General features: G+C 30.6%; 1 protein-coding gene across 1 annotated transcript in view; it reads right to left on the bottom strand.

Annotated features, from left to right (window-relative positions):
- LOC107449778 (homeobox protein unc-4 homolog) overlaps positions 1 to 15,316 on the bottom strand; it is a 152,074-nt gene that overhangs the window by 48,038 nt on the left and 88,720 nt on the right. The window lies entirely within an intron of this gene.

Here is a 15,316-nt window from a genome sequence, read left to right as displayed (position 1 = left end):
CACCTCATTGGAAGGCGAACGCTCTATTCCCTGAGTTATCACGGCTCTATTACTCGTCAAAAGCAAGCTCCATCACCAATTATTGATATTGTAGTATGCGACATTGTAGCACCATTTATTGTTTAAAATTCTTCAGCCATTTTGAAATGATCAAAAATAAATCTAAATAATTACTTCGTAACTAAGTTTTTATTTCAATACTAGGGGGCTAAGCCCCCTGTTCGCTGCCGCTCACAAACCCCGATCACTGCTTCGCAATAATTGTCTTTCCTTGGCAGAAAACAATTTTTCTATTAAAGTTAAAATTATTCACTTAACATATATGTACTAAAAAGGAATTCTGTTTACTTACTCTTGTGCCTCTACTTCCCACGTCTAAATATTATTCTCAAACATTACTTTACCCAAATATTAGATCTCTTGGTGAACGGAAGTGATTTTAGAAGTAATCATTTTTTAAAATAACATTTATATTCTTATAGCATTGTATTGTTCAAGCAAATTTGAGTTCACAACCATAATTTAATACTCTCGCAAATAGTAGCAGCACTGGAAAATAAATTTAAATTAGGGATACAAAAATATTCAAAGGAAAACAATACCTTTACGACTATTGTTAATTTTATGCTGATGACAACCTAAACAATATGGAAATTAATGAGGGAAAACTGGATCCTACCACGTGATTTTCCAGCCAATAAAAATGCGCCGACAACAATGGAAAACTGCGACACCATCATTGAATTTTTATATATAGTAAGAAAAATAAGAAATTAATATAAATAAGTGCTCAATACTACTTAAATTATTGTTTAAGGCAACCTAACAAAATATAAATAAATACTTGACGTGTTACTAATTTTTTAACACTACTTAAATTATTTGAGACAACCTAACAAAATTAATAACAACTATAGTGTTGCCAATACATTGAAAAATACTCGAGTTTACGGTGCCATATAAGAGAAATATATAGAGTTTACTCTCGATATTTCGAACTTCTATAACTCGAAAACTTTTTTATGTCAAAAAAATATTTTTCCTCTTTTGGTATTATATGTCCACCATCTATTAATTTGAATACCTATGTCGAAGAGTTTCTTTTCAAAACCAAATAACGAATTTTCTTCGAAATGAAGAAATCTTTTCGGGAAAATCACAATATAAGCTTATCGTACACCAATTCTTTTCTATTTAATGTATAATTATTTTTGTCTTACTTTTGCCGAAAACTAGCTATCTCAGATTTCAACTTTGTCCCTTCAACTTTGAGATATCGAGAATATACTGTCTGTAGATAAGGCGAAAGATTTGTTCAAATTTGTCCAAAGAGAACCAAACTTGTATTGAACTTCTTTAAAGCTATGAAAGTTAGATTTGTCTAGTTTTGAAAAAGTCAAATTAAATCGGCTTCATTTTTTTTAAATATTTCAAACGTTACCCAAATGTTACATTTATTCAAGCTTATAAAAATTTGCAAAAATGGAGACTAGATTTTGATAATTTTCATCAAGGTGGAAAAATCTCACCAAATCGGTGGCGTTTAGAAAACTCTAAAATAACTTTTAAAATATTCAGATTATTTGTTCGTTCTTAAGCCTAGATGATTCTTGACAGCAGTAATAGCAATATAAGCCATGTTATCTCAGCGGATAGAGCCAACAATGAGGTGATCCGGCTTCCAATGAGGTGATCAGGGCTCGAATCACAGTCAATACGAATCTCGCATCCAGCTTGCGCAGACCACAGTGAAATATCCCCAGTGGTAGACGGATCAGGGGTTAGAGCAACACCTCCTAGAAGTAGAAAGGCCTCAGCACGGATTAATTTAGTAGTCCGATGTGACGAAGTTAACTGCGCAGTAGACGAAAAATAAGAAAGATGTCATTACGTTCGGGGTACTAAGCTGCGCAGTGGTTGAAAATACAAAATATGTCATTACGTTTGGACTACTAAGGGATATTTATGGTAACCCGTGCCTGTTCTTTCTAGGAGGTGTTGGTTAGAGTCTCCTTCCGTCAGCCTAACCGTGGGAGGTTCTGTTGGTCTCCCGCTCGATGCCACGCAAATGCGGGTTAGTTCCATCAAAAAGTCCTCCACGACTGCAAAATTTCCCCCAATACTTTTCTCTTGTCTTCTGGATTGGTTTCAAAATTAAAAGGTTACGGAGTTAATAGTCGACATTAAGTAGTTGTAAACCCCAAAAAAAGTGGGTCGGGTGTTCAACGACTGTAATAAAATATAAAATAATAGCAATATAGATTCTTGACAGCATATAGTTTAAAAATATAGTTTGGCCTCAAGTGTAAGGCAATTGAACTGGAGATTTTTATACTTATTCTTTTTATCGAAAGAGTTCGAAAAACATTGTTTAAAGAGAATACCGATATTGCAAGAAAGAAAACCACTTTCACTTCAATTTCAATCAAGCTCACGGTATCGCGAAAACCTTTTTACGATCCATTAAACATCGTAGCAGTCCAGATAATCGTAGCCCAGCGCGTTAAATGGCGCCTTTTCTTCGCAACACACGTTGTTAAAAAATAAAATAAAAAACAGTGTCTTTTATTCACATCTTTGGAGCCCCTTCGTAAAAAGTTAATGAAAACGGTTTCCGGTCACTGTTTTTAAGAGCAACCATTTGGGTACTTAAATCAATTAACGCGCCTTCCCCCAACTTATGTGGGATACAGGTAATGGCCAAGTTTATTACCTGGACAAGCTAACGTAAACACGGGTTTATTACCTATAAACACTCTAAGCGGTAAATGGAAATTTAAAACTCTTTTCTTTCCTGAGTTATTTTTTACAATAGAATTTTTTTTCTTCTTTTTACAGAATGAGTAAGTCAAAGAACAAAATTATGTTAAACATGTTTCACATTATTTGCTAAGATTATTTTTGAGTAAAATGTAATATCTTCTTAATACAGGGTGCTTAGCTAAATTATGTAACTAAAAATAAGCACCTTTTAAGCACTTTTCAAGCACTCAAAAATATTTTTAAGCATTTTCAAAAAATATCATAATTAAGCAGGGTTGGAAAGTTTTTGACAATTGACGGTTTTATCTTGTTTTAACCGTCATGTCAAAAAAAAAAAAAAAAAAAAAAAAAAAAAAAAAAAAAAAGGTTGGGCATTGTTTTTGACCATTGTCAAAATTTATGAAATTTTGAATCTTGTAAAATGAATGGCGTTTTCATGCGCTACAGACTGACAATACGCCGAAATAGATTGGGGTTGAATTAATTATGAAAACGTTGAATAGAACAATGTGAACTGTGTCTTTTTGCATAATTCGAAGCGAAAATTAACATAGTAAACGAAAAATCTCATTTTGAAAAAGAGAAAATTAAGCACTTTTTAAAAACACCCAATGAAAAAAGCACCTTTAAGGGCTTTTAAAAAACGAAAATAACACATTTAAGCACTTTTTAAAAACGCTACGCACCCTGTAATAATATCTCCTTTCTAAATATCTTCCTAAGTATTTGACAATCAAGTAAAAAACTCAACATTTTTAATTGCACCTGTTAAAAAAATCAAAAAGCTAAATAAACATTTCATTTAACTTAATTTGATAAAACTTAATTTTAACTAAATTTGTCTAACATTCACTCCAACTAAATCTGGTCCCACAGTTAGACTGATCATAAAGACACGGTTCCCAGCAAGGCCGTAGCCAGGATATTTTTTCGGGGGGGCGGGGGATATGGTAAGAAGCAAGGACAGTTTCAGACATGCAAAGTAGGGGGAAAACATTGTAACAAATATTGTTTATTCTGTTGTTTGCGAAAGTTAAACTAGTAATTAAAAATATTACATGTTATTATTTTTCAATTAATATTACATAATAATTATAATCAATTTGTAAACAAAATTTACAAAGACATGCGACGGGGATTTGAAGAAAATTTTGCGATTACTTTTTTAGGACAAACCGGAATATCCCGAAGTATGCTTAATAAAGTTAGTTAATAAAAGGTTTGATTCGACAGTTTTTGTTTTTCTTTTTACTGAGAGGCTCAAAGAATGACTAAAAAGTTTGAATCCCAGAATTGGGGGGGGGGATTTGTCCCGACGGTCCCCCCCCCCCTGACTACAGGCCTAGTTCCCAGTAGAATACCGAAGCCAAGCACCACTGGCTGCAGCCAGTAAGAGAGTGGGTGACTACTTTCTTAGCCTGCGTAGGAACCGAGGGTGCGTGGTATCGTTCCTCGTTACACTGTTCTACCGTAAAGTGATCGGCTTCGCGAGCAGGTCATTGGGCTACCAAACCAGGGGAACCATCCCATCTGCAGAGCATCAAAATTGCGAATGGCATGTCTTCGGATCATCCTCAGGGATGTTTCCCAGACCGTCGCCAATAGCCCATTGTGCAGCTCTAGTGCCCTGTAAATAAACTACCTACCTAACTAAATCTGTCTAACTAAACATTCGTTTTGACTAAATTTGTCTAATTAGGCATTAATTTTGAGTAAACTTGACTAAATAGACATTCACTTAAGCTAAATTTGCCTAACTGCGCCTTCACTTTAGCTGTCGATTTCTTTCACGAAATGTTTCGTTAAATTTTTTTAAATTTATTTATTTTCTATTTTTATAACGTTTATTCATTTTGTCTCATCGTGTCATATATGTCGTACAATATATAAAAAAATTAATGGTGGTGTCGCAGTTTTCCATTGTTGTCCGTGCATTTTTATTAGCCGGAAAGTCACGTGATAGGATCCAGTTTTTCTTTTCATTCATTTCCATATCGTTTTGGTTGTCATCAGCATAAAATTAATAAAAGTCATAAAGGTATTGTTTTTCTATAAAAATTTTTGTATTCCAAATTTAAAGTTATTTTCCTGTACTGCTATTATTACTCTTTTAATTCGGGAGCTTGCAACTCAGAAAATTGTTCTTTATTTTTTTTTTTCATTACTATTATAATGTAATTCTGCGCTACATTTTAAGATAAGGTGGTCTAATATTATTAACCGTTTTACAATTATTATTTTTGTGCAAATAACATTAATGTACTGTTATAAATTACAATTAAAGAGATCTGTTAAATGATAACGATCAGCTTCATGCACAATAAGATACAAGCAAAAATAGTATTTAATATATCTGCCCGTTTGGTAATCTAAAATATTAAATTACGGTTGTGAACTCATCAAATTTGTGTTATAACACTATAAATGTTATTTTAAAAATTGATCACTTAGAAAAATTATTTCTATTCACCAATATGTTTCAATATTTATAATAAAGATAGATAATAATATTTGGACATGGGAAATGGAAGGACGAGCTCAAGCAAAGATTTTAGTACATATATGTTAAGTGAATAATTTCAACATTAGTAGAAAACATGTTTTCTGCAATGAAACAACAATTATTGCAAAGCAATCATCGGGTTTAGTGACCGGCAGCAAACTGGAGGCTTAGCCCCTAGTTTCTTAAAATTAGAGTTGGATTGAGCCTGACCTAACAGAGTTAAACCTAACAGCAGTTATGAATGTAATTCGCAAAAAAAAGCTTTATTTCGTACAAACATAGAGTCTTCGAAATATTGCATTACATATTCTCCCATATCATATTCTCTGATTACTATAGAATATCTACCATATTTTATAGCTATAGGCCTATTGTTTTTTTTTTTTTTAACTAAACTCTATTTAGAAGAAAAAAAGTATAAAAGTAATGATACATAATAAAGAACTAACTAATTTAAAACAGGGTGCGTAGCGTTTTTAAAAAGTGCTTATTTTCGACTTTCGTTTTTTTAAAGCCCATAAAGGTGCTTTTTTTCATTGAGTGTTTTTAAAAAGTGCTTAATTTTCCTTTTTTTTAAATGAGATTTTTCCTTTACCATGTTGATTTTCACTTCGAATTATGCAAAAAGACACAGTTCACATTGTTCCATTCAAAGTTTGCATAATTAATTAAATCCCAATCTATTTCGGCGTATTGTCAGTCTGTAGCGCATGAAAACGCCATTCGTTTTACATGATTCAAAATTTTTTAAATTTTAACAATTGTCAAAAACAATGCCCAATTTTTTTTTTTTTTTTNCCTTATTTTTTTTTTTTTTTTTTTTTTGACATGACGGTTAAAACAAGATAAAACTGTCAATTGACAAAAACTTTCCAAACCTGCCGAATTATGATATTATTTTAAAGTGCTTAGAAATATTTTTTGAGTGCTTGAAAAGTGCTTAAAGGGTGCTTATTTTTGTTGAATAATTTGGCTAGGCACTCTGTAAAAAAATTTAAGTTACCGTAATTTCTAGCATTAAAAATTTCTTATTTCATAGAAGCTTCCAAAGAAGTTGTCTTAATAACGACGTTTTATTATTATTCTTATTACCCATGCCGTTTGAAAATGTGTCTAGTGACTCAGAATGTAAAGAAAAAGAAAACTATTGTTAAAAGAAATGAAGATAAAGAACTGCTATATCTCATTTAAAAAACTGCCAACAATTTAGATGGCGATTTTGGCGAGATAAGTTCAAAGGGAAAGAGCTGTATTTATTTTAGACCATCTCCCAATTGGTACTTTAGACCAATGCATTCTTTTATGATTTCTTTCACAATGGAAAGATCATATATTCATCGACCCTATCGATAATAATAAAAGATTAGATATGATTTAACGATATATCTGGCGCTGATTTGAATGAAATAGATTGTAAAGGGTATAATTAATATTTATATATCTACATACATTACTTTTCTTTATATTTCTTTGTATATTTTTTAAAAAGAATATATGCCAGAGAGGAAGGGGAAAAAAAGAGTAACAGGGTGTGAAGACAGATTTTTCAACAAAAAAAGTACTTTTTATAAACACCGAATTAAAAAAAGCACCTTTAAGGACTTTATAAGCATTCAAAAATTATTTTTAATCACTTTCCAAAAGAAAAAAAATTATAATTAGGAACTGTGCAGTAATAACAATTATTTTCTTCTATCGTTTAAAGCATTTAATTTATAAACATAAAATCAATCAAATTCAAAAATGCTTTTAAAAACTTTACATAATCATGATAGAATAACTAGTTTCTGATAAGTGTTGTAGAGAAAATTGCGGAAGTCATAAATTTTTTGTGATTTAGAAAGGCAATCGACACGACAAAGAAAAAAAATATTGTTAAAAGATCGAAAATTAAGCACTTTTTACAAACATCGAATAAAAAAAGGCACCTTTAAGGACTTTTAAAATATCTTAAATCAAATATAAACACCTTTAATCACTCAAAAAATATTTTTAATCACTTTCCAAAAAAAAATCATGATAAGGATCTGTGCAGTAATAACAATTATTTTTTTCTATCATTTGAAGTTCCTAAATAATAAATATAAAATCAATGAAATTCAAAAACATTTTCAAAATCTTTACTTAATCGTTATAAAATAACTAGTTTTTAATAAATATTGCAGAGAAAATTGTGAAAAATCATGCATTTTTTGTAATTTAGAACGACAATCGAATAAACAAACAAAAAATATCCTTTTAAAAGATAAAAAATTAAGCACTTTTTACAAACATTGAATAAAAAAAGCATCTTTAAGGCCTTTTAAAAAAACGTAAATAAAAAATAGGCACCTTTAAGCACTTTTTAAAAACGCTACGCACCCTGAGTAATATATGTTGTAGTTCTTAATCAAATATATTTAATTCCAAACTAAATAATTTTAGTTAAATCAAAATATTCAATTAAGAATAATTTAAAATTAATAATTTAAGGGGGAAGAGGGTTTGAGTGGACCTGGGGCTAACTAAAGTGAACACCTTGAATGATTTTTTAATTTATTGCTCGAATCACCTCTGTGAGATATAGAAAATTTTCAACAGAGTAACTTCCATGTGCAGTTGCTTAATCACACTGTTGCTACTTTAGTAGAAATTAATAAAAGGTTTTTAAGGTGTAAAAGAAACTTTCATAATCTCTCTTTACTATTTTATTAGCCTATTTTATTTTCAGAATTTCAACTCCAGATAATAATGCTTTAGAAATGATACTGTTTTTTACTATTTGTGCATTTTTGTGGCTTTCATAATAGTTTCAGTAAATAATTTGAAGCAAAAACAATTTTAGCAACGAGAATTAAGCATAAACAAACAGTCGTCTTCGTGAGGCTAGTGCGGACGCATGAGACAGGTGCTGGAACGGTATATGTTCAGATGAAGTCAGCAACTGCTTTCAGATTTTAAATCGCAATGATATCAGATAGTTTGAGGATCGTTTGGTTTTCAGATGAAATCAAACGATCCTCAAATTATCAAATATCATTGCGATTTAAAATATATATGTATAAGCGACGATAATTAATTACGCCATTGAGAAAAACATTTTTGTTCCTTATAACAAACTAAAATTAAATTACTATCGAGCTCAATTTTTCACAATTATGTTTCAAATGGCAGAAACATTTTTCCACAGCGAAAAAACTCTATTTCTTTAGTAACATCTAATTCATTGTTATGTGTAATGATTATGTTACCTTCAAATGTATGCATTCTGCCCCTTATCTCTCTAATAGTCATTAATATATAGAATATTATTCAATCACGGCGTTATGTATTTTGCGAAAACGATTCCTCCACGAAATAATTCTTAATCCACGAAAGTAATTTTTCTCCACATGTCATCATGCCTGAGTAGATGAGCGAGCTATGATCTTATCGAATAGATTAATTTCGTGTTACGTTTTCCTTCTAGAATTAATTAAAAGATACTAACCCAATAAAATAAAAAAATAGAATAAAATGTAATCATTTAAATGGATCATGATCCGATAGCCAGTAGGATATGTAAGCTATAAGCTGGTCTTTTATTTTATTTTCTCGTTTGCAAACGTCAAGATTGAAATGAAGAAAAGCCATTATGTTGCATAAAATGCCAACGGGCACTTCTACAACCAGCTATTAAATCTGAAGAAATGGCGTAATTAATTATCGTCGCTATGGTAATTATGTTCTTCTTGTTGAAAGGGGCAACCATTTTTCTGACGATAATTTATGGCATTTCTCCCTCTCTTGTATGAAGAGATGTAGGAAATGGATAAAAGTCATGGGGGGAGGGACAGTCATTAGAGCAGTTAACTCAAATAGAACCGTTTCAAAAGTGTTTCATTTGTTTCCAAAGCAGTTTTCGTGAAAAGATATCGTGTCGAAAAATTATTTTTGTGAGCGGAATACAAAGTGACGTCATCTTCTCCATACGAAAAACTAATTTAGGAGTTATTTGCAATAACAGTTTATTTTTCTTCATTTGCTAAAGTATTTCAACACGATATAAAGGAATATGTAAATTATGTAGATTCTTAAACCAAATAATTAATCTATTAAGGACAAAAAATAAATAAATAATTAAATAAACAGAAAATTTAAAAAAAAATTTCGTCAAATAAATTAAGGGAAAAATAACAATTAAGTTTTGAAAGAAAGAGTCATTTATAATATCAGGTTGGTAAATAAGTTTTTTTACCCTCGAATCAAAAATATGCTATAAAAAGAATACGTAATAATACCAGAATATGTATTAATATCAACGTAATAATACATGAAACTCGTAATAATATTAGAATACGTAAATTACACCAAATTAGAAAACTAAACTTTTATTTTTAATTGGAGACACTTGTTTCGTCCAAAATATTTAATTTGGTTCAAATAATTAAATCCAAAACTTATTTGGTGAAGACAAAGAATTGTTTACGTATAAGTAAAATAATAAACAAAAATAACAATTTATTAAAGCATTTATTGATTAAAAAGCTTTATTTAGCATGCGTTTAAAACTAAGAAACTTTCATATTTTTGAGATTTATTTTTCAATTAAAATTTTTTATAATAATTTTTCATAAAAATAGTCATTTAGTGCGAAGGTAACAAATGTTCATGAATATCCAATTTTATTTAATAGATAGGTATGAGATGTGGATTCAAAATATAATGAATTTAATACAATTCAGACGCTTAGACTGGTCTAAATCGACAAACTATAAATTGTTTGCTACTATTGCTAAATTCCGTCCCTGAGTTTCCTGATATTTTTAAACTGTTTGTTTATTAATATTAGTAACTCAAAAATGTTTAAGCTTTTTTGGAGAAATTTTTTTTTTCACTCCAAAAAAAAAAAAAAAATGCCTATGCAAAGTTGCGCCTTATTCTTGCAAATTTTCGCGTACTATCTTAATTATCTATCTTAAGTCATTACTTCATGTATGTACCACTTCCCACCTTCTTAGTCATGCCTCTTAGTTATGTTTCTTAGTTTGTATCTTAATTATCTATCTTACGCCATTACTTCATGTAAGCACCACTTCCCACCTTCTTAATTATGTATTAAAGTATCTTAATTATCTATCTTAAGCCATTACTTCATGCAAGCACCGCTTCCCATCTTCATAATTATGCATTAAAGTATTTTATTTATCTATCTTAAGCCATTACTTCATGTAAGCTCCACTTCCCAACTTCCTAATTATGTATTAAACATGTATTAAAGATGACAGTCACATTTCGAATCCACAATCAGGATTAAATGGTTTTAACTTATGAATATTTGAGTGCTATGTTAATATCAATTAATAGAATATTCATTAGGGATCATTAATTTGTATAATTCAATATTTACCCGATCCCTTAAATGGATATATGCAGAAGTTATTGCGTTTTGTCACATTCAAAGGTGAAAATAGCACTTGTAAGTAAGACATCTTTAATAGGAGTGAAGTAGGGTAGCAGGGGGTCGGGTCAAAGCTGATGCGTAAAGAAAATATATACAAGAGCGATTGACAGGGGCGGCCTGGAGTGCCGAGTCTACTCGGTAGGGGGGATGGAGTCAGAAAAAAAAAACTGAAATGAATTTTCTATAAGATCGCATCTACTTGAAAAAGATACTGTTTTTTGTGTTGTTCTTTTTTTGTTTGACAAGTATTACTTTCGTGGTCAAAGTTTATAATGTCTCCATCGCCTTTGGCGCTATTCATACTCGAAAGCTCGGCAGGTTTAAAAGAAAAGCGCCAAAAATATTACGAAATGATAGGAGGCACTAAATTATGCCAAAAATGTTCCCAAAATTGAAAACAACAGGTGTCGTATGCAAAAATAAAGTAAAGTTATTCAAAAAGAGAAAGAGCGTAAACTGGTTATTAAATATAAAAAAAATTGCAAAGCACGCTTAACTTGAAAAGACGATAGAGTCTAATACTTTGTGCAATGTAAAAAAAAAAAAATAAAACAAATGCGAATAAAACATTAAGAAAAATATAGAAATGGACATACTAAAGTTTCGCTTCTATAAAACAAACATCTATAAAACCCATCGTCTTATCAGAAAATGATTTGCGTTCAGAAACTGAAGAAGATTCGTGTTTTATAGAATCCGAAACTATAGTATGTCCATTTCTTCATTTTATGCTTTATTCACGTTCTTTTGCTTTATTTTTCGAAATGAAGAGTAGTACTTCATTTACGGCGCATAAAAGCTGCATAAAGTGGTTTTTGACTTCCACGTGTGAATGTTGACAATCCCATAGTCGCTTCGGTAGATGTTCGAAATATATTAAAGTATCTAGTTAAGTGACACTGCCTGGTATACCTTACACTGATGTATTTTTAAAAGGTTCAGCGTAATTAATTTTAAAGGAATTCTGACCGACCACTCAACAATCATGGGCCCTAGGACTTTCTATCTTGCTTTCACCTTAGTTTGCGGTTTTAAAAGTAGATTAAAACAAATTTTAGAGATATGCACCCAGAAGACGCGAAAGAGAAAGCAGTTTAGACAAATATTTGAGAGTTTTCAATATTACGTAAATTCATGGCAAAGATGATGAGCCACAGCTCACAGACTGCAGGCATGACAAAATTAAAAATTTTATTTTAAAGAGTTAGGCGCAAATCTGCTTTCCAAAATTTTTTTAACGCTTTTTGTACAGCTTTAAAATTAATTTATCAAGTCGGACTTCTAATTAACGACCTTCCAGTTTTTGAGAATTTATCTATTTTTAATTTTTTTCTTTCTTTCTTTTTTTTTGAGGAACCAAGAACATTTTGGAAATTTCTTCGAAAAATAACTTCTAAATATCGAACATTTCTTTGAGAGCCACTTTCCCTATTCCCCAAAACATCTCAGAACATTTTAAACTTGTTAACGTATTTCATGGGGGAAATGACCTTGAATTAAGTTTCGAAGCCACTTAACTTTTAGAGAAAGCAGTAAAATCCCTTTCCATTTTTGTTTGCATTTCATACAGGAATCCATGCCAAATATCAATTTGCGAGAAAGCATAACAGAAATTTCTAAAGCATGGAACTATGATGTTACAGATCGTACCATTCGTAACAGTTTTGCTAAACCTGGATTCTTATTCAGCACGGAAGACGAGGATGATATTCCTTCAGAAGAACTTCGAAAAAATCTGGCTACAGCTAAGAGAGAGCCACGAAATTAACGATGATGTACTGATTAATGATTTTCTTTTTTATTGATTCTGAAGCTGCAACCACAGAAACATTAACTGAATCGGATATTTTGAACGGCGTGAAAAGTAAAAACAACACAAAAATAAATTCTGAGGAAGACGGAAATGATGAAGAAATCACCAAACCTTCATATGATGAAATCTTAAAATCATTTGAATCAATTCGATAGTAGATACTAGTTTACAAGATAACGATGTTTCAATCGGTATTTTAATTATGTCTAGTGTTCATGAATTTAAAACCTGTTTTGTGTTGTTCAAGTATTTCAAATGGAGATTTTCTGTTTAACGAATTTTCCACATAAGGAACTTTTGATCAGGAATTAGTGACTTCGTTAAATAGAGGTCCGACTGTATTTCGATAAGTTTAATGCTACGGCATTTCTATTTGATGTAGATAAAAAAGATTCTCCGATAATAAGCTGATAAAAGTTGGAATAAAATAAGAGGTCTTATAAACAAGATTCTCTCTACCACCCGGGGTTATTCCTTTTGAATAATTCTCATTCGAACAAGAATTGTCAGAAAAATAAACGGAACTGTCGCCTCTTTCTTTTTCTGATAACCAGACATACGTCATTCTTATAACACGTAGTCTCGATTTAAAATGTCAGATTTTATTGAGATACTATTCACCTCGAAAAAAGTTAGATATCTTTTTCTCTCTTTTTTTTTAAAAAAAATTCCTACTATTAGTTCACAACTCTCCCTATATCTTGTTCAAATTTTCAGTAGTTAATAAACTCCTTTTTTATCATCCACTTCCTAAAATAAATTTTTTTCAAACTTGCAGTGGATGACACTTGATGTTAATACAGTCTGTTTCAAATATTAATTCATTCATTATATGTAATTAATTAATTTTAGTTCTATGTGGGAGAAATTTTTTTAATCTAATATATATAATTCTCTTAGGTGGCTCCCAAATTTTGGCTGTATTTCTTTCCCGCCGGTGGCAACGTTTGCTTTGTTTTGTTTACGTTACTATTTCTCTTACACTGCGAATCGACCAATGATTGCCGCTAAAAATGTCACATGCCAAATCTAGCTGAGGTGGCTCAACATATAACTCTTTTAAAAACGGAAACTGAAATAACCAGAGAGCATCAGCTGCGGCAATCTCATACTATTAAGCTAGGCAGAAGTGAGTAGTCTTTGTCGATAGATCTCTATTTTAGTATTTGGTCGAAAGTGCTTTTTTTCACGAATTTATATATTACGAATTTATTTGGCGATTTTTGATTTGGATCACGAATTGTACTATAGCAAATTTCTAATAGGTTTAACGAATTACAAGGTTTAACGAATTATATTATTAACGAATTCAAATTTATTTTAACGACTTAGTATTTACTAAAAAGATGTAATTTTTTTATAAAATTTTTTTTTATATCGATTTGAATGATTGTTTTGAATTCTTAGAATTTTGTGCATTTGAAATGTACCTAAGTTAGTAGCGAGCTTGGTTTGCGTAGCAATTTTCGGGGGTTGGCGAGCGTTAGCGAGCAGGGGGCGCAGCCCACTAGTTATTTAAAAAAAAGTAACTAAAATAAAATCTTGCTTTGTTGATCTAAGTAGGAACTGACATAATTTTTTTTTTAATATTTCTTCTTTTTTATTTCTTAGGGTAGCATAAAACGGTATGAACGTCTTAAAAATACATTAAGTAAGTCTCGCTCTATTGGGGAGGGGGGGGGGCGAATATTTATTAAGGTGTCTAGGGGTTTTGTTTTCCTCAAAAAAGCATCAATGTACAGCTTTTTCAGACTTACATTATTTACGCAGATATTATTTTAATGTACATACTTTTTGCGAAAAAATGCAAAAAAAGTAATAATAATTATAATTTAATTCTCTTTTCCCCCCCTTCAAATTATTTAATTTGAAGGAAGAAAAGATTTATAAACAAATTATTATTAAACAAATAAAAACAAATTATTTATTTCAAGGAGAAAAAAAAAGATACTAAAATATTTTGCACGCACGATTAAATTCGTAAAAATTATGTAACTACCTGAAACAACTTTTAATAGAAAATTTTTTTGTAAAATCGTCAAAGAAATTGAAATATAAGAAATATTTTTTAAATATATAAAGATAAAACTAAATATCAAAATGCGTCACAAATCTAAAAAATGTTTGACCTTCGACTTTATTCGCCGTCATAATGTAACTATTTAAAAGGGAAAATTAGAATTTCAATTTTTTAGCACGGAAAATATATACTAAAATAATTTACAAAATAACTTTTACTTTGTCATTCAGCAAGATGGAAAAAAAAAAAGAATAATACTGTGCTCAAAAAAAGAAAAGAAAGAATGACCCCCTCTAAATAACTTATGATCTCATGATCAGATCTTCGCGTTCAAAGACTCATTCTTAATGGTTCGAAAGGGTGACCTCAAATATGTTAATTAGTTAGTGCAGACGATATTCAATCGATGATATGGAAGCGAATCACATAAGTGCTCACATAATAGTTGAACGGCCTCTATTGCGTCACTTAGTATCTTTGCTAGGTACTCAGTAACGCTTTTTATAGTGTTACATCTAAGTAACTGTATTCTAGTTACTTAGTGAGTGGACTTAGTGATTATTTGTAACTTCGTGAGTCCTGCTTGCTATTTAGTAGAGTATGCTCTCGATATCTCGAAAACTTTGTTATGTCAAAAAATATTTTTCCCCTAGTCATTACTTTTCCACCTAATGTTAATTTGAATTCCTACGTAGAAGGGATTCTTCTCTATGTCGAATTTTTTTTATCGAAATAGAAATTTTACAAAAATATCACAATGTGAATCAATTATTTTCTATTTAATGCGTAATTATT

This window comes from Parasteatoda tepidariorum, chromosome 1, assembly GCF_043381705.1.
Source record: "Parasteatoda tepidariorum isolate YZ-2023 chromosome 1, CAS_Ptep_4.0, whole genome shotgun sequence".
In the NCBI taxonomy this organism is placed as follows: Eukaryota; Metazoa; Arthropoda; class Arachnida; order Araneae; family Theridiidae; genus Parasteatoda; species Parasteatoda tepidariorum.
The sequence above is the reverse complement of the archived record's forward strand: the minus strand, read 5'-3'. Positions and strand labels throughout refer to the sequence as shown.